Genomic DNA, 18,765 nt, shown 5'->3' on the forward strand with positions numbered 1-18,765 from the left:
ATTTATTTTTTGCCTGCCTGCACTTTGTGATTTATCTCCTTTTTTTGTATTGTTAGAAACAAGTTATTCCATAGTAACAGTGTTTTCAAAAATGACACGTTTGAGCTGAAATGTTGTAGCCTTGAGAGCACTCGACTTAGCATTCAGAGCATTTTTCCTGTGTCATCTAGCACTACAGAATATTTCGATGCCTCTCAATCAAAAGCTATTTAATGTAGGATTGAATAAGACCAAGGTAGCAAGGATTGCAGCATTAATTTTGCTATAAGATGAATTTTGTCATGCTTCACACAGTTATCACAAATTACGAAAAAAAAAAAAGAGCCTATTTTGCCAAGGATCAGAATGGCGTTTCTTTGTTCCCTGGATAAACATCCCTGTAATTACATTTTTTTTTTATGTCCTCGAGATGGGCAGTGTATTCTGTGAGCTAAATTAGAAACCAAACTTTTCTAATAAACCTGACAGTTGCAAAATGACCTAGAGAGGGGAGTCTCATAGTTAACTGAAAGTAGGACAGTAATTCTCCCAAAGCACTGCCCTTTCTTTAATGAGAGAAGAGCTAGAAAAAAGGACGAGTCGTGAAGTTGTCATAGTGCTGCTTGTTTGAGATTTATTGTCTGTTTGGCTGTTTTAAAAACTGTATAGGACACTTGTCTGTAGTGAGCGCAGGTCCATTTCGTCTCTCCTCTTTTCCAACCTTTGCTCTGCTCTGCTTTGCTGCCGAATGGGCTCCCTCCACACAGAGAAGCTCGGTTTTCAGAGGTGAGTGGCTTAATGATTATCAAAGAAATACATTTGAATCAAAGTGCTCAGTTAGTGCCCTTGATAAGTGCGAACTGTAGTTGGAAAACACTTGAGAATGTTTTTTGACCTTGCAGTCTTCTACCACCTGTTTATTTAGAGTTTCAGTAAGCTGATTTACCCTCTTGTATATTTACGAAATAAGTTTTAAAAATGATTTTTGTAGAGCAAAGAAAATGTACACACGTATTTAATCCTTTTTACACTTTAATATGAAATAATGAAAAACATTATCATGAGATCCAAGCAATTTGTAGTAATGATAGTTGGAAAAGGAACATTTTCTAATTACGCATTCAAAATGTCTGAAAGGTTTGAAATCCAGATGATTTTGCACGTTTAGATGGTCGCTTATTTTCTTGACGGTTGCAATATATTTTTATTATTTCACCTATCTAAAGAGATTTAAAGTTTCCTAAGAGCGTGTTGTGACAGCCTGGAATCACTCCTCAATACACCTGACTGCTTATGCTGAGAGAGAAATTTTCATTCATTACAAAGTGTTTGCAACTGAAACTGAAGCTTGAGTAGTTTATAAAATTGCCATATTCTAATTTTAAAACAATAGTAATAATGTGCTTTTTTAATATCAATGTTTTTTAATATCTCGATAAAGTTTTGAGTAAAAAGGAGTGCACTGCGTTTTCAACTTTGCCATATTACTCTCCAGAGTTCAGTTCATGAAATAAGTCTAAATTAAATTTATTATGAAATCCTGTCTGGCAAGCTAAAGGAAAAACAAAGATGTAAACATTTTGTTGTTGAAATATACAGAATCTTTTCAGAATAAAAGTTTGTCCTTTTTCAGGGGTCCTTTTTGAAAAAAAAAGAGAGGAGGGGGTAAAAATTGTATTTTGTTTTATCTTATTAGGTTACATTAAAATGTAGAATTGAATTTTCCAGCCTTTCCTTTTTAAACAAATCCCTTTAGTCTGTCAAGTTACTTTTTAAATGATTTCATAAATTCATTCAGAGTTTTTAGAAATTTATCCAGAGCAGAAAAAAAAAATCATTTTGATCCCTGACTGAATTTGCCTTCGTTTTCACTGCACTGAACTGATTATAGGGACTCACATTACATTTCCAGTTATTCATAATGTGGATTTTATTTTTACTCTTTGTCAATAATACTGTTATATATATTAAGATTAATATTTGTGCGTATTTCCTGTTTTTGCTTATATTTGTCATATGTCAGTTATATTAAAAGAGAAAGAAGTCTTTACTACTTTAGACTCGTTTTTTCTCATTCTGACATAAGATAATTATATTTCATACTTGTTTTAAACTTTGAAACAACCGAAATACTTTTTTTGTCCCTAACATCTATTGAGCAAAAAGAAGAAATCATTAATTACGATACGAACAAATCAAAGCGAATAAAAAACGGATAGTATATGTGCATGTCTTCGTTTCTCGTCCCTGACGGGCTGCGGAGGGTTAACCTCTGTATCTGCTTGGTCCCAGAGTGACTGAAGGAATTCATATCTTTATCTCCTTCAGTTCTGTCGTTGCAGGATGTTTGTTTGGCATTTGTTAAAAAATGTCATTGTTTTACATATAGGGATATGTTTCACAATGAACAACGTTTTTGTCGCAATTTGGCAAAATTCTCGGCAGTGTGTGTGAGTGACTGCATCATTTGGGCTGCCATGTTGTCTCCTCCTGTCCTCCATTTTGTGATTCTGTCTCTTGCTTCTTGCTCACCTGCTTTTATCAAAGTTTTATCAAACTCTCTCTGGCTTTTTATCAAAGTGAAAAAAATAATAATTCTATAGCTTTCACATGATTTACAGATGTACATTTAATTTATTTTAAAGACCTGTCAGGCTTTTGTTTCATTGCTGAGGCAGCCAACCTGAAGGCTGATAACTCTGCTTTTTACCTCAAAGTACCTTCCTTAGGGACTGAAATCTGCCAACTACTGCAACAAGTTGAAAGCTGTCTTGACAGGCAAAACTCCTTAAAAGGAGCATTGTGTCCTATTTGACAAGCCGTTTACTACTTAAAACAATTTGTCCATGTAATCAGCAGCACGCGTGTTTGAGACTGCATGCAATGTTAGTTTTTACAGCTCTGCAGCGCGAGCGACTGTGACCCGTAGCCCCATAATGGCCACCGGGGGTCACGGAGGTTAATAGAGACTGATGTATGAGGCCCCAGAGTGACATCCCAAAGGGGATGGCCCCTTAATCCTTATTAGGCCTCTGTGTTAGTGATCCTTACCTTTCAAAGCAAACAGCACGCTCCCTTTGCCGTGGGGCCCCAGCCTGCCCCCAGCGTTACACTTCTGACCCCAGGGTCGTGGCCTTTGTTCAGAACCCTTCAGAGACTGACCCTAGGGGTCACGGCTGTAATAGAGAAGTTGTTGAGGCGCGTGCTGCTGAGGGGCCCCTCAGCAGACCACCTCGTAGAGACAGCCGGCCCCGCCGCTCTGGTCACCGAAGAGAGGAGGAAGTGTGTGTTCACCAGAGTGTGAATGTATAGATAGCTGGAATTTATAGGCGTCAAACACAACACATATTATATGTGTAAGTTATTACCACTCAGTACAATGTCGTAAGCTTGCAAGTAAGACCTGAACTTTGGCATTTTAAATGCAGTAAGTCATGTATTCACAGAAATAGCTTCTTCAGAGAGGCTCACATCGCTCTTTACTGACTTTCTCAGGTGCTTCTACTTATTTAACTACATATTATTCACTGATAATTAAAGGCTACAAGCAATAAATTTAAGAAATTGCATTTTTGGTACAGAAATGGATTATACATTTAGGTTTTTTGATTTTTTTTTTGCCCTCTCTGCTGATGACTTCTTCTCAAAAAGTAAACTGTCAGTCTGCTAATCTGTTGTAATTCCGTTAAAACCTATCTAACTTATTTGTCATTTAATTACAATTAATGTGGTGATTTGTCTATATCTATACTGTATAATTTTTGCTCCTGAGTATTAAAAATTTTGTGGCTTATATTATTCTTCAGTACTACATGTGTTGCTTTTCTCAGTGCTGTACAGCACCGAGATGTGTGTGTGTGTGTGTGTGTGTGTGTGTGTGTTTGTGTAACTCGTTTTGACTCAGACATTCACGACCATGTTGCCACTGTGAAACATGAGTTGTGCAGCACTGACACATGTACTGTGATCGGTTTATTTGATAGTGTTTTGTATTTAATTCCCCTCCCCTTTGTATATTCGATTTTTGCAGATTTGCAGTGTGTGTGATAGAACCTAATCGCTTCACTGCAGCTTCTCCTCTTTCCTGCTGTGCTCCAGCTAAAATTTGCAGAGCTTCAAAATATGAATTGCATGCATGTGAAATATCAACAATGCAATATGCCTTTTTACACTAACAATAAATGTAAGGCAGAGCACAGCTTGGTTTTAATCAGGAGGTGAGGGTGTTGATGAAAATATTGCGGTTGTGGACTCTTGAAGGTGTCATAAATGAGGTTGTTAATATTGGAGTTTCATCAATGGCAGCATTACACAGGCCGCTCCTGCAGGGGCGAGGCCGTGCAGAGGGCTACAGTGTCAGAAGTTGGCAGCTGAGCCAAAACCAGAGCCGTATCCTCAAGTGAACTCTCCACGACGTACGGTGCAACAGGCTCTGCCAAGTTTTTTGAATTCCTGCCACATGTTAGATGGTAAACAACTGACTAGCAGAAACAGTGTCTTAGATAGATGAGGAAGGCTAAGGGACTCTTCAAATTGCTGATGAAACATGCATTTGTTTACACTATTGTTTGATTTATATTCAGCTCGCAGTTGTTGTGGCGTTTTATGCTTGCAGCGATCGCAATTGGTTCAAAGACGTGGCGAGATGTGACGTCACAGGGTTCAATGTGATGACTGGTGCTCGATCCATTTTTCTCATCAAGGGACACGAGTGAATTCATACCTTAATAAGAAACCATCGGTTGCCTCATGTCGAAGCCCTGTAGTAACCAGATTTCTTTCTCACTCGTGCTCCTTTTTTCACAACTGTTAAGTTTTTCGTGTTAGTGCGTTGTGTGTTTTTGATATGCGGATGGTGCAGCGGGACACAGAACACAGGGAACCTGAGTTTCATTTGAGACTGTGGAAAGCTGAGGAGAGTTGGGCAAGACAAGTGCACTCACTCTCTGTCTCTCTCTCGCCCTCTCTCTCTTTCTGAGTCCGTCCTCTGAGGTAGAAACATACACACACACACACACATACACACACACACACACACACACACACACATACACAGCAGCGTAACGCCTTTTCTTTCAGCATCCAAGACTGAGAGTAAGGAGGTAGGAGACACTGCAACTAACCAAGCGGCCATATTAGTTTGCTGTTCAGTCGCTCATATTCGCTCTGCTCTTCGTCTACTTCTCCACTGTAAGAAAAACCACGTATGATAAAATGGTTAAGTGTACATAGGGGAGATTTTTCCCACCTTTTCTTGTTTCAATGCGCAATTCCCCTTTAGATTCTGTGTGAGCAATAAAGACAGATTGAAATCAAGACCAGCTAGCCGTGCTCCATGATGTGAGATCCGTCGTTTTTTTGGACAAGTTTTTTCCCTTTTTCCCCTCTCTTTTGTGCGGCTGCTACTTTGGGGAGAGAGGAGGGGAAAAAATTTGCCTGTGCTGAGTTCTGGGTTTCTTTTGGGAAAGAGAAGACTGGAGGGGAGGGGAATGGCGTCCAAAGAGAGAGGAAGTTGTTTTTTTGCCATGGGGGAATCTGTTGCAAACAGCTCAGGGGCATTACAGCATTTTGGCCACAGAGAGAAGTTTTTGGGGACAGAAGTTGGGTGGAAACCGGACGGGTGTGAATAACCTTCAGCAGGCTGATGCAGAGGTTGGTAGGTGTGCATGAGACCCAGAGAGAGAGAGAGAGAGAAAAAGAGAGAGAGAGAGGAAGACAGCAGGGGTGGTATCTGGCACAAAAACATAAAAAAGATCCTCCTCATGCAGGCTTAAATTAACACTAGCTGTTCAGAGCAGGGCTGTTTATTACTGTAGGCTATAACAGTGCTACTGAAAGGACAAGAAAGGGTGGGAGACAGAATAGGCTGGACACTGAAGGGGAGGCGGAGGGGGAAGGAGGGTGCAGGACACGAGCAGAGTCATCAGCAGAGTCCATTTTATCGTTCGGTTACTGCCCGACATTTCTCCTCTCCTTATTCGCACGCAGGACCGCTGCTGGTGCTGCAGTTTGCAGCAAGGCAAGATTGGCCTAGTAATGGCACATGGCGGGCGCACTGCGGTAAATATTACAGGATTTCACAGCACAGTTCACTGTTGCAATCATGGCAAGGCAGTCGCACCCAGGTGCTTATCTGGCTTTGATTGCGTGCCAAAACAGTCAATGTAGTTTTTCAACTCATTACCGTGTCTGCGGTCAAGAGGCAGAAGCAGTAATCAAGACAATATTCGTCAGTGATCATGCCAAACTTTCTTTATCGGGCCTTTATTAGGGACCCACTGTTGCTTGTAGGTCAAATGTGTGATATCAAACTCCCAGCAGCCACAGCTCTGAAATAAAGAGATGAATCGTTACATGAATCTCAAAGTGAGGTGTTGCAAGTTGTCCCACAATCCTTTAATCATTCGTGAGTATGTGTGTGTTTGCTGTGACTCTCCTCCTCAGGAGAAGTGCACTGTGCCCCGCCACCCCCACACCCACCCACCCACCCTCCCACCCCCAACTCCCTCCCCACCCCACCTCATGCACACGCACGTCGCGCTGGGTCGGTGATGAAAACGCGTAGTGCGCACGCACTCCCACACGTCCCTGTTTCATCATCAGCTGAGCCCTTTCTCCTCCACTCACAGCTCTTCTTCCCTCCCTCTCTCGCCCCCTCCCCTCTCTGCTCTTGCTTCTTTTTCTATCCATCGCTCTCCTCCTCCTCTCTCCCTGGGTCCCGGCCACATGCGAGAGGGTAGACTAGGACGCTGCAGCTCTGAAAAAAAAAAGAGGGGAAAAACGCTCTGCTGCTATTTCTACAGGCGGGCCCTCCCCTTTAGCTAGTCTGTGCCAAAAGAGGGAGGGATTTTTTACTACTCCCAGTCCCAGGATTTTAACCCTCTGCCTGCTCTTGCTTCTCTCTGCAAGATCTGCTCCTCAATATCATGCAACAAGTGGCTTTGCTTTACTCCTGGTTCGACATTGCTGCGCCATTTGCGAAGACATTTTTCGGGACCCCAGTTTTCTTCACTTCACGGGCGTTGATCACCTGCATTTGGTCAGTTTTTTGCTTCTTCTGGGTTGTTGTCAGTAGAGTTAAACTGGACTGAGAATCAGTGGTTTTGGTTTGTGCCCTGCCGTGGTGCGAAAGGCTTTTTGAGCACGTGTTTCTTGATTGCTCGCCATGCTTCCTTTTTCTTGTGAGTCCTCCCAGAAGCTGAGGGACGAAGACAGCAGTTTGTTTTCAGCATGCTGTTCGAGCAGCTGCTTGATTTCATGTTACCTGTGAATGTATCTCGATTTCAACAGATGATTTCTCATGTATTTTCCTGTTCTCTTATCTCCTTTGCCCTCCACCTTCCTCACCCTTTCCATCTCTAAACCTCTCCCTCTTTTGGGTTTTCTGCCCCACCCTCTCTTCCTCACGCCCCCCCACCCCCCTCTCTCTTTCTTTCTTCCTCTCTCTCTCTCTCTCTCTCTCCCTCTCTCTCGTGGGCAGTCTCCAGTGAAAGGGGAGCAGGAGGGCGGAGCAGCAACGGGGCTTTTTCTGGGACAGGTGCCAATTTCAAACAAAAGACACAAAAAGCCAAAAAAGAGTGAGATAGTTCCCAATGACAGGGAAAAAGTGGCATGTTTCAAGAACTGATTTGTAGTAATTACATGTGTGTGCATGTGTAACTATTCTTCTCTTGCAGGACTTTTTTTTTTTACTGCATGACTGAGTAGCAGCCGAGATCTTGAATCCTCTCTTTCCCCCCCTCTCTGCTGTCTTGCTCCCGTGAAGGCATTTGAGTTTCGAGCGGGGAAAAGAAGGAGGGGTGGGTGGAGTTGGGAAGGGGCAGTGGGAGGCGGAGCCTTGCCTCCTCTCCTCCCTGTCGAGTCTTCTGCATTATTCATATGCCTGGGCCAGTGCTGCGATCTGACTGGCTGCCTGGCTTAGCATTCACCCGACATTCAGTGGCTCTGTTTGCTAACATTCCTCATTCAAAGCCTTGTTAACTGCCAGACGGGAGGAACACGCGACTCCATGGGAAACCCACATGGCCTCCCCATTGTGGCGGGCCCTGACAGTCTCAGACTAGGAGGTGGCAGACAGGGGAGAGCGAGGGGAGCCAGTTTGTAAATATTAGAAAGCAGTTAGCTGAGGTTAGGCAGGTTACCCAAGGCTTAGAGACGGGTTTGGGGTGAGGTGGCCAGATTGACAGGGTAAAACCCAGACAGAGGGGCAGACAGATGGGCAGACAGACATATAGACAAGGCGTTGAGGCAGACAGGGAGGCTGGCACTTGCTGGGACTCTGAATGGGTCTCTCGTTGGCGTGCCCGCCTACTCCTTGCAGGGAGTGCAGAGCTGTGTGACTGATTCCAAGCTCCTTCTCTGCCCTTCTCTACAGAGAGGATATGTGGACATACTGTGTGCAGCTACCGGAGGATCCAGCACAATGAAACGGCGGAGATTTCGGCGCTTTCCCCCGGATAGCTGATGGCTGTGGTGTGTGTGCCAGCTGCCTCAAAGACTCAGTGGGTAAGTCAAAGAGTCTGTGTGGGTGTGGAGGTAAGTGTGTGTGTGCATGTACGCCTATGTGTGTGAAGCATGCACACATGCAGAGGTATTCTTTTGACAAAACGATGAAACACAGAGACGAAACAGACACTGGAGAGCGGCTATGTTTGACCCGATCTCCATGTTGGTGTGTTTCAACGTTGTGTCTGGGTGTTGTTTCCTTCAGGGCTACATGACTATCCAGAGAGAGGAGGCTTAACTAAATATAGTCGAACCAGGGGGGAAACGTGGCATGAGCTTTGAATTTCAGACGAAACCGAGCTAATCTGTCCTCTGGTGCGTTCCTACCTGCAGTTTTGCACTCCAGGTCGGCCTTTTGTGTGTGTGAAAGAGAGACGGTTTTGGAGGGAGCTGAGAGGGACCAGTGCTGTAATGTTGGGCCGAGGGCCAGACAAGGCCTGCTACACAAGGCCGAGCCCCACCACAATGCTCCCCCTCTCTCTCTCTCTCTCTCTCTCTCTCTCCCTCTCCCTCTCTCTCTCTCTGTCTCTGTCTGTGTCTCCCTCTCTCCTTTTCTCTCCAGGTCAGCTATCAGAAAACAATTAATCGCGATTCTCATACTGAGTTTTCTCATTAAAACCCCATCAAGTGAATATGTGCGAGGTTTAGGAATTGTAATAGAAGGTAAAACATTGGAAAATGGGTCAATGCTGACACGTGGCCACTCGTAGCTTTAATATAGCTCGAACAGGCCTTTCGGACGTTAGGTGTATTATGCTTTACTAACATGGCTCAACTATAAAGCGCAGTCTCATTTTTAAAATTTTATTTAACATGCATAAACAAGAAAAATGCTTCGAGGCATTCAACTGTAGACGTTTCTCTCCTCGGTTCGACTGTACGGTTTTAAAACTGAATTAAATTCAAAGTAATGTCAGCTTGCTACACAGAATTTGGGTTGTGTATTTCAACCCGGAATAGAGCGGCATGCTTTTTTTAAAAAGTTATACATTCATTTACTTTAGTATCACAACTGCTTTATCCTCGAGGAAGAACATCAGCTCTAATTTTGACCGTATTATATCATATTTTCCACATAATTAAAAAACTCAATATGCCACACCCCTCATCAATGCCATTCAGCATGGCAGCTTTTAATTATCGCCTATAAATCAATTTTTCAAACAAGTGCTAATTGAAAATCGTCCTTTTTTTCCCCCCACATTGCCTCTCGATGTGGCTTCATGTTGAACACCTCAGCACATCAGAGTCGACCATGACCGATAGGTAGGAGTGGAGGCAGTGTGAGTCATCACAGATAGCTCTAGTCATCCCACCTACGTCCTACGTTTGACAGGCCTATTCATCCGCCACTCTCGCACCACCGGGCCTGGCGCGAGCTCCGCCATTACTGTCACCCCTGACGTCGCTTCCCTTGTTTGCTGTATCCGAAAAACCTCTTCTGAGACCCTCAGCCAGGTGAAATTATGAATTAATACGTCAGAATTCGGAGAAGGAACACGTCATTGCTGGACACCAGTCAGTTCAAGGTGCAGCATTAAAAACTGCAGCAGAGTCAGATGGATTAGGTTGATTTAGATTTTTCTCAGTTTTCTTTTCTATTTCTTTCCTTTCTACTTCAATTAGTCTGAATCTGTTGAACACATACTGTAGAGATAATATTAGCTCATATAGGTAATATTTTTGGCCGGTTGCGCTGCTATTCGCAATCAAACGGCCCGAATGGAAACGAGGAGAAAGGTGCTCTGATCCGCTTTTCCTCCGAAATGGCGGATCGTCACGATAACTTTTGAAAAACGTCGAAAATATTTTCTCCCTAACGTGGTCATGTTTTAAAGTGTCCTCTGCACACTTAGATTCTCTGATTTGTCAGACGTATTTATGACATGAATTACAAAAGTCATAGAGTGTATGTCCACAAAATATCGGCCGTCCCAGAGAGAATATTTTATACCGAGAAAACCGTAAAAACGAACCTGGTTAGATCTTGGAATTCATAAAAAACAACATATTTTCACACAAAACTGGCAGCAAGTTGCAGTTTGTTGTGAGATTTTATACAATACTCTGATTTCCTATGCTTTAAAAAAAGTTTGACTCTTATGTTGTAAAGGACAGATCACTGAGTAGTCATACATAGAGTTTTGTAAAGAGAACAAAAATGAAAAACAATCACAGATTTGGCCTGAACATCTACTCTGTGTCTGGTTTATAAAATAATTCTAATGTGAACATTACAAAACCAAAAAATGGGGGAAATGTGAAAAACTGAGCATAAAGACCATCACACTACATCTTGAACCACACACACAGGACACATGCACGCACAAACGCACACTCTCGCACAAACATGCACACAGGCAAACACCCAGACACATTTGATGCTATGTACCCCACAATGAACCCTGGCTCCTAAGATGAATGGGGTTCCCACGCCTCTCCCAAGGAGTGCAGGGCACAGCCTCCTCCTCTGAGTATTCACACACACACACACACACACACACACACACACACACACACACACAATGCATGCACTACAGATTGCCACACAGTCTTACTCAAACACAGGTGCATTTGAGAGTAATACAGAGGCATCCACTTGCAGTGAAAAGGTACAAGGGCACATTTTAAAAAGCACACACAGACATACTTTTAAGTATTGATTATTATTCAGAGCACTTGCAGCCATGTCAGTTTTAAAGATGGAGTTACACAGAGTTATCTTTATTCCCAGCACTTTGGCAATTTGGCATAAAAAGCGACTTTTAATTTGTTAAGCAGCAAACCAGATGGGAAATGAGCATGAGACTTATTAGGAGTGTTTTACTTTCAGTTACAGTTCAGTTACACCTCTTTTTGTTTCACTGTGTGTGTGCGTATGTGTGTGTGCCTGTGTGAGAATGTGTGTCAGTCATAAGGTTTTGTTTTGCAGGGAGAATTTAAATGAAGCAGAAACAAAAGTTCGTGGGAAAATCTAACATTTCATTTTCTAAGGGTTCAGCAACACAAAGTCCTTCAGTGTGTGTGTGTGTGTGTGTGTGTGTGTGTGGTTTACAAGTGAATATATATATACGTTGCTTGTATTCAAATGCTACAGTTTGATTGCTAAATTAAAAAGGGATATATTTTAATATTTATTTGTGTCATATTTTCTTGAATACATCACTGTGTTTTTCAGTGATCATGTTAGAATATTGCATTTTTTCCCCGTGGAAAAATAGATCAATAATTTATTGTTACAATATAATATGTTTTTATTGAATTACATTTCTTTAATTACTTAATTATGGAAAAATACTTTTTCTAAAATTACTTTTGCCTTGACCGCATTGTGTGTGTGTGTGTGTGTGTGTGTGTGTGTGTGTGTGTGTGTGTGTGTGTGTGAGTGAGAGAGAGAGAGAGAGAGAGAGAGAGAGAGGTGCAGAGAGAGAAGGTGATACCTGTAATATTTATTTATATAATATATTTGAAATTTTTGTCTCTAAAAACTAATTGAAAATTAAAGATTTTTATCTGTAGCTTAATTTGAAACGTGTTTATATTTAAATGTTAAATTGCCTCCTTTTATATTTTTTATGTTTTGACCACTTTCTAATTTCATCATTTTATTTTTAGAAACTGAAATTTGACTACAATAAAGAAACTGATAATTGCAGAAAAATTAAAATGACTTTCGAACAAAAAGCCACAACTTAATTTGCAATTCCAATATCACACAGTAATATAATTCCCACTGGTAATTTTCTGAAGCTTATGCTTTCCTGAGAGATGTATCTCAGCTTCTTCCACACTGGCCAGTATACGGTAATACAGTTATCCAGGCTAAATTCGGCTGCAGTCTTCTCAGCCATGATCATTCTAACATATGTTACATCAGCCTTAATGATACACTCAAGTAGCTGCTTGGCAGGTTTATGACCTGAGGGCTACATGGACACCTTAGTGTGTGTGTGTGTGTGTGTGTTTTGTGAATATATCTGCACAGTATTGTGTGTGCGTGTGTGTGTCGATGTGGATGTGGATGTGTGTAAAGATAACTATATTTACGTCTCTGTTTTTCTCTTTAATTTTCAGGCTCATTATTTGGGAATGACTTTTATATTTCCTGGTCAGACGTCAATATCAAGGTTGGTTTAACAATTTATTCATTTTCTATATTTTTGAATTTATTTTTATTTCATTTAAGTATGTATTTACTTCACACTCAGTGATGTGTTTTTTAAGTGTGTGTGTTTGTGCGTGTGTGTGTGTGTGTGTGTGTGTGTGTGTGTGAGTGCCACCACACTACAGAATTCTCAAAATCAGAAATCACCTCGGTCTGGTCTGTTGCAGAGAATATGCATCATCTTCCTCTGTCAGTGGCCCGTAGTCGCACGACACAATTAACACAGTTTGTCGTTATTTTATCGAACCCCGACCCGGCCCACATTGTTCCCGGCACACAGCAGCGACGGTGGCAGCGAGTGACATGTCCCATCAAAACCGGCTGCAGTGCGTTGTGCGTGTCATGTCATCTGAATCAGTAAGCGTCTGCCGCAGCTCAAAGATAATCTCCTCAAAGGAAATTAGTCAAGAAAAAGGGGAAAGAAAAGCCGTCAGCCTAAAGGTCAAATGAAGATTAGAGGGAAACAGTACACGAGGGCACACCGGCTGGCACCCGGAACTGCACAAAGGCCTCATTGTCACGGCTCTGCACACTCTCCTTGCGTACTTGGGGAGACATGACACCTGTTGGTGGTTTTGGTCAACTGCAGGCTGAGTGACAGGACGCCTTCACAGGTCGAGTGGTGGTCCTCAGATTTTGGGTTTATGACGTTTTTTCTTTTCGCTCTGTGCACACTAAAATAAGACGATGTTCCAAGGCACAAGAACGTCTTGAATTCTTTTGGATGCAGCCTGGATCAGCAAATGGTCAATCATCAAGTAGAGTCACAGGTTTGATTCAGGGTCACAAGTTTTATCTGTCCTGCGTTTTACCCGTAGTCTGCCACGACGTAAAAGTTATACCGACAAAGGTTGAAACACTGAACAGTGGAAAAAAAAATATAACTTTTGATTTATTCTCACTGATTTTACAGTTTTATTTCGATTCTTCAGACACACGGGTTCTGCGTACTTCAAAGAGTGCAGTGGTTAATCTCAAATAATTGTAAGGATCATTCTTGACAGTTTAACACAGTTTTACGGTTTATGGCGCCATGTGTCCAAAACACGGGGCTGAATATTCTTTTGGAAAGTTGTATGAGAGCACGTGGCTTCATGGTGTTCCTCACTTACGCCTCTCATTAGTTAATAATATAATTTGTATTTTTTACAGCCTGGACACAGGTGTTCATTTGGGTTGTGTGACTGTGATAACACCCTTTGGACACATTTTATTTATTTTAATATGGTTATTAAATAATCATTTAAAAAGTTACTGCTGTAAATATACAGGATGAATTTAATTGCACAGTAGTCATTAAAAGTATGAATTTAACACTCGCACCAAAGGCATTGTTAAAGGGTCAGTGCATTAAAATTACAAGAAACATATTTCCTCACAAATCTCCAGTAGTTTGTAGCCATGCAGAGAGTGCTGGTTTAATGTGTCCATGTTTCGACACATCTGCTGCTGTCTCTGCTCTAATATAACAGACGTGAATGAGATTGTATTGACGGTGAATCCAAAATTACATTAAAACTGCTGTAACATCTCCTTCCCGAAAACAGTGTCCTTGTTGCTTTGCATGATTGGCGAAATGAGCAGTTGTCAGTTTTTTATAGGGCAGTTTACAGTTGAGTTTACAGTGAGGTGTGTTGACGACCCAGAGGAGATGCCGGATTTTGAACATGTAATTTTTCAGTGGTGTGAGTACCACCAACACCGTCCAGTCACCTCCAGTGTGTTGGAGGGGACGAAGAAATCTCAGGTGTATCATTCAAAGCCTGGGCACATTAAACTAAAGCTAGATACCGCTTGGTCATAAAATGTGTTTTGTTTTGCAATTTGCCTTAAGTGACCCTTTAAGTAAAAGGTCTTCTCCCGTGTGAACCTGATACCTTGCCGTGCACACATTAGCAGTGTAAGTGGAGCAGTGAGATGCAGTCAGGCCTGCTGTATACCTCACAGGCTTGGACATTAAGTAGCTCGTGTAGAGATTTGTGTGGCATTTATGGGATAACCGACCTGCAATAAAAACAGCCGCAAACCGGTGTGTGCGTGTGTGCGTGCGTGCATGCGTGTGAGGAGTTCAGGCAGTGACTCACTTTTATAAGTTCGACCCCACCTCACTCCCTCGCGTCTCCCCCGTCGCTCCCCAGCTCGAGGGGAAACCACAGCAGAGCCGCGGCCTCTCCCGTCTCACTCAGGAAACTCCCTCAAACAACCACAACCTGTCTGCTTGACCTTTCAGCCAAACACACACAGACATACAAATTTATGCTCATTTGCACCAAGATTTCCTGACATACACAAATAGGCTACAGATGAAGCACAACAGATAGCTTCAGGGGATTTATCCCACTAATTTAAAGTTAATGTTAGTTAGTGTTTGTTTACCTAAGAGGTGTTACCTAAACTCCTAGGTAACAACGCAGACTGCCAAACAGGATCCTCATAAATAACACAGAGAGACACTCTCACTCTCTGTGTCCTCGCACATGCAAGCACCTGCATCGGTTTGCGCACACACACGCGCGCGCGTAGGCACAGATAGCGCTTTCTGTGTGCTGCACGTGTGAGCGTGCAGACTCACATGCACGGTAGAGCGCTTTTCTTGTGTGAGGCTCATGTGTAAGACAAGAGGTGAAAGTCTGACCTTTTGACACCCAACCGCAGCGCACTCTCTCCTCTCATTTGTCTCGATCAGGAAGAGGAAACCTGAGAGGAGGCGAGCTGACAGACCTGAAGCCGCTGCTGCAGAGAGGAGGTGACCTGTCAAGCACAAGTGACACACAGGAAGTATTTTGACGGCATACTTCGTTCTGCAACAATTAAAGCATGAAGAAATAATACGTCACTCAGCACTACTCTAACATCAAATTCTACATTAAAAGAGTATTGATAACAAACGGATGAATTTCATAAATACAATGAACCCTACTCAGCAAAAGACAGTTCAGCATACAGATTATTCGATAAGATAATTAAGTTTTTTGTGTCTTAATTGGCTTTTACAAGAGTTGAAAGTCAAAAAGAAATGTTTTAAATTGAAATGTAGCAATGTAATTCAACCATATCTCCCGACCAAGCATATCTGTTTTATATGGTCATAGTGTCATAGCTTAAAAGATAATTAGGTTGCTGTGGCTTTTGATAGAATATAGATTTATAATTTCTTCACTTGCTTAATGAATGAAATATCTACTCACAGTATATAGAATGCATTAATACCAATAATACAAAAATGATATATGAGCATGGAAGTTCAGGCTGTGTGTGTAAGACAAAATCATCTCAATTCAAAGGTCCACTTACTCACTTTTTCTGACTTTTTAACAGTTTCTCATGGCATTGATTAGTGAATATATATTTAATTTTTCAGTGCCCAGGAAACAGTAGATGTCAGTATTGTTTTCTGACATCAGTGTTAGAATTACACACATCATATATAATAACCCATTTATAAACACACACTTTGCATTTGAGATTTTGTTTGCTGTGTCTTTCCCTGGTTTGTGGCGTTGGGCTGCCGTTCCCCGCAGGTCGACCGTCGACCAGAGACCCCTGCAGGAGATAAACTGTCCTTTGGGGTGAGGTAGTAGGTTGTATAGTTTTAAGGGTCATTCCCAAGCTGTCAGATGACTATACAACTTACTGTCTTTCCTGAAGCGACTGTGCTGACATCACAATCGTCACTGTCACGAAGGAGAATGTGACTTCACTGCAAATGTTTATTTTCCCCTTTTAAATGTGGACTTGTCTCCTACTCAAACAATGCACTCCTTTCATAGAATCAGTGAGGAGCAGTACAACCTTGTGATTTGCTTTATTAAAGTTAGACGGAGAGGAGGTGAAACTGAGGAGAGGCTGGTAAGTTGGAGAGAAATGTTAGAAATCATCTTTTCAGACAAATTAGATGTTGATGTTTAAAAAAATAAATGCTACAACAGGATTTTCTTGCATGGACATTGAGTAGGTTATCCATTTCAATTACCTGATGTTCATTAGTGTGTATTTCTGAAACACAGACATTTTTTTGAATTTTAAACAGAACTTTTGAGCCTTTCAAGCCGCTAAAATGTAAATTTAGGAGCCTCTTACTGCAGTTATGCTTATTATAATTCCAAATGCCTCAACATGCATATTTGAATACTGGTTTTAACTCTTAATGTTCTCATCTAAAACCTTGGTGTGTCCTCTGTGATAACAACACGGCAGCTCTGTCTTCATTTACACAGTGATCACACGTGACCTCCTCACAAACCCTCACATCCCGATCCTCCTCCCTACCCACCTGGGTGACTTATGGTGTTCGTACAGGGTGAGGTAGTAGGTTGTGTGGTTTCAGGGTTGTGATTTTACCCCATCAGGAGCTAACTATACAACCTACTGCCTTCCCTGGAGGGCAGCAATACATCACAGGAGCACACGTGGCCTTGTTACCATTCTGCTTAGGAGAAAAAATGACATCTCATGACTCTTGTTTATTAAGGTCAACAGAGGACTGGCATTTAATTTGAAAGGTTTCTTTGAGGTGGTGAGTAGTGTTGGATCACACTACATGCACTAGTCACTCAACAGTTGCAGATCATTCATGTTTTAACTTGTACTTTTTCAACAATAAAGATTTTATAAGAAATAATTACAGAACTAACCAATGACTGGAGTCTGATTTTTCCAGTGTTCTGAAGTGCAGAGGTGCAACAGTAAAGTCTTAGTTGTCGGAATATTTTCGTAGAAACGTTGCCTTATTCTGTAATCCTTTTAAGGAGCTCATTATATGTTGAAATACTAATCTTATAAGCCTCTGTGGCTTAGGAACACATAGACATGTATCTGTCTGTCTGGAAGAATGCTCCAAAGTATGTGTTCATCATGTGTCTTTGTACTTTAAAACAAAGGCAATTATTTGGGATTTTTTCCATGTAAGCTGTTAATAACATCCTGAATCAAAGGAAGAGAAAACTGTAGAAAACAATCTGAAGGTAGAAAATTCAAAGTAAACAACCATAAAAGAGTGAAACGGTGACAATGGTCACACATTCTCAGTACTTTGTGATTTTGTTTAGTCATAGGTTTTGAGTTTTCCAGTTTGATCCCAAACTTCACCAGAGCTGATAACTGCGACTTAAATAAGCTGCAGAGTGCAGCAAGCTGTCTCTAATTCAGAAAACATGAGCGTGCGTGTTTCTCTCACAGATGGAGCAGGAGAGCAGGTGCTGAGGTATCAGCCACAAAATCATACATTATCACCCTCCCACTTGTCTGTGCGAGAACACACTGCGCACCTTCAGATGTGCTGTGGAAGTCAACGAGCAAAGATGATGGTCAAAATACCCCACAGTCCCTCACCTTAGGACAGACACACTGAAAGAATCTTATGCATCCATACGCAGTAGATGGCGCCAGATATTACATGTTGTGTTGATTGGCTCTTTACTTATATTACTAGATCTATTTTATAGCAGGTTATAAGGTTATGGAGATTATCGGCACAGAGACCAACAACCACCTGCAGACAGGAAGGGAGTGTACACTCTACAAACTAAAAGTGCACACAAATTGAAGTGGTTAAAATACAGTACGGTATGGTGTGATTGGAAAATAAATGTTGCTTTAGGTGAGGTGTGTGTTTCAGTTTGATGTCTTCAAAATCTAGAGCAATCAACAAAAGAAGTATGTCCTTGTTAGGCACACCAAATTGCACAGTGCTTTAGTAGCAGTAAATGCCATTATACTGACTGACCTGAGTAAATCTTTAAAAATAATGACCGAAAAAGATGTAGAGAAGAGAAAGAAATGAGTCAGAGAAGCATTTTTAAACATGGATAAAGGAAGAACTGGCTGCAAGTAAATCATCTGGAAGAAGCGCACTGTTTATGGCCTATGGGGCAGAAAATTCCTCTTACAGTTTTTCTTGTATGCATCAACAAACTCATTATTGCTGGAGACCGTCACAGACAGAAGAGACTAAAGTTTTGTTTCTTTATGTTATATATTATAAAGTCAAACATCATCTACAGCCAACTGAACAAACTCATAGCGCTCAACCAGCTCTTTCAATAGTCTGTTTACAGGTCTCTCACTGTCAGTGTTCACCTTCCTGGTATGTCTGGTATGCCTTCTCTAAGAGGTCA

At 41.7% G+C, this 18,765-nt stretch overlaps 1 long non-coding RNA gene across 5 annotated transcripts in view; it reads left to right on the forward strand.

The window, feature by feature from the left end:
• Positions 1–17,282, forward strand: part of LOC130163646 (uncharacterized) — a 33,928-nt gene extending 16,646 nt beyond the window's left edge. For 4 of the 5 annotated variants that reach the window (XR_008826500.1, XR_008826502.1, XR_008826501.1 and 1 more), the window contains exons 4-6: positions 8,354–8,484; positions 12,559–12,611; positions 15,336–17,282. This is a non-coding gene — a long non-coding RNA (uncharacterized LOC130163646). Of the gene's footprint in view, positions 1–6,712; positions 7,019–8,353; positions 8,485–12,558; positions 12,612–15,335 lie in introns of those variants that run through there. The other variant, XR_008826499.1, reaches the window with a different exon arrangement.
• Positions 17,283–18,765: the final 1,483 nt, after the last annotated feature.

Source organism: Seriola aureovittata, chromosome 22, assembly GCF_021018895.1.
Source record: "Seriola aureovittata isolate HTS-2021-v1 ecotype China chromosome 22, ASM2101889v1, whole genome shotgun sequence".
Lineage (NCBI taxonomy): Eukaryota > Metazoa > Chordata > Actinopteri > Carangiformes > Carangidae > Seriola > Seriola aureovittata.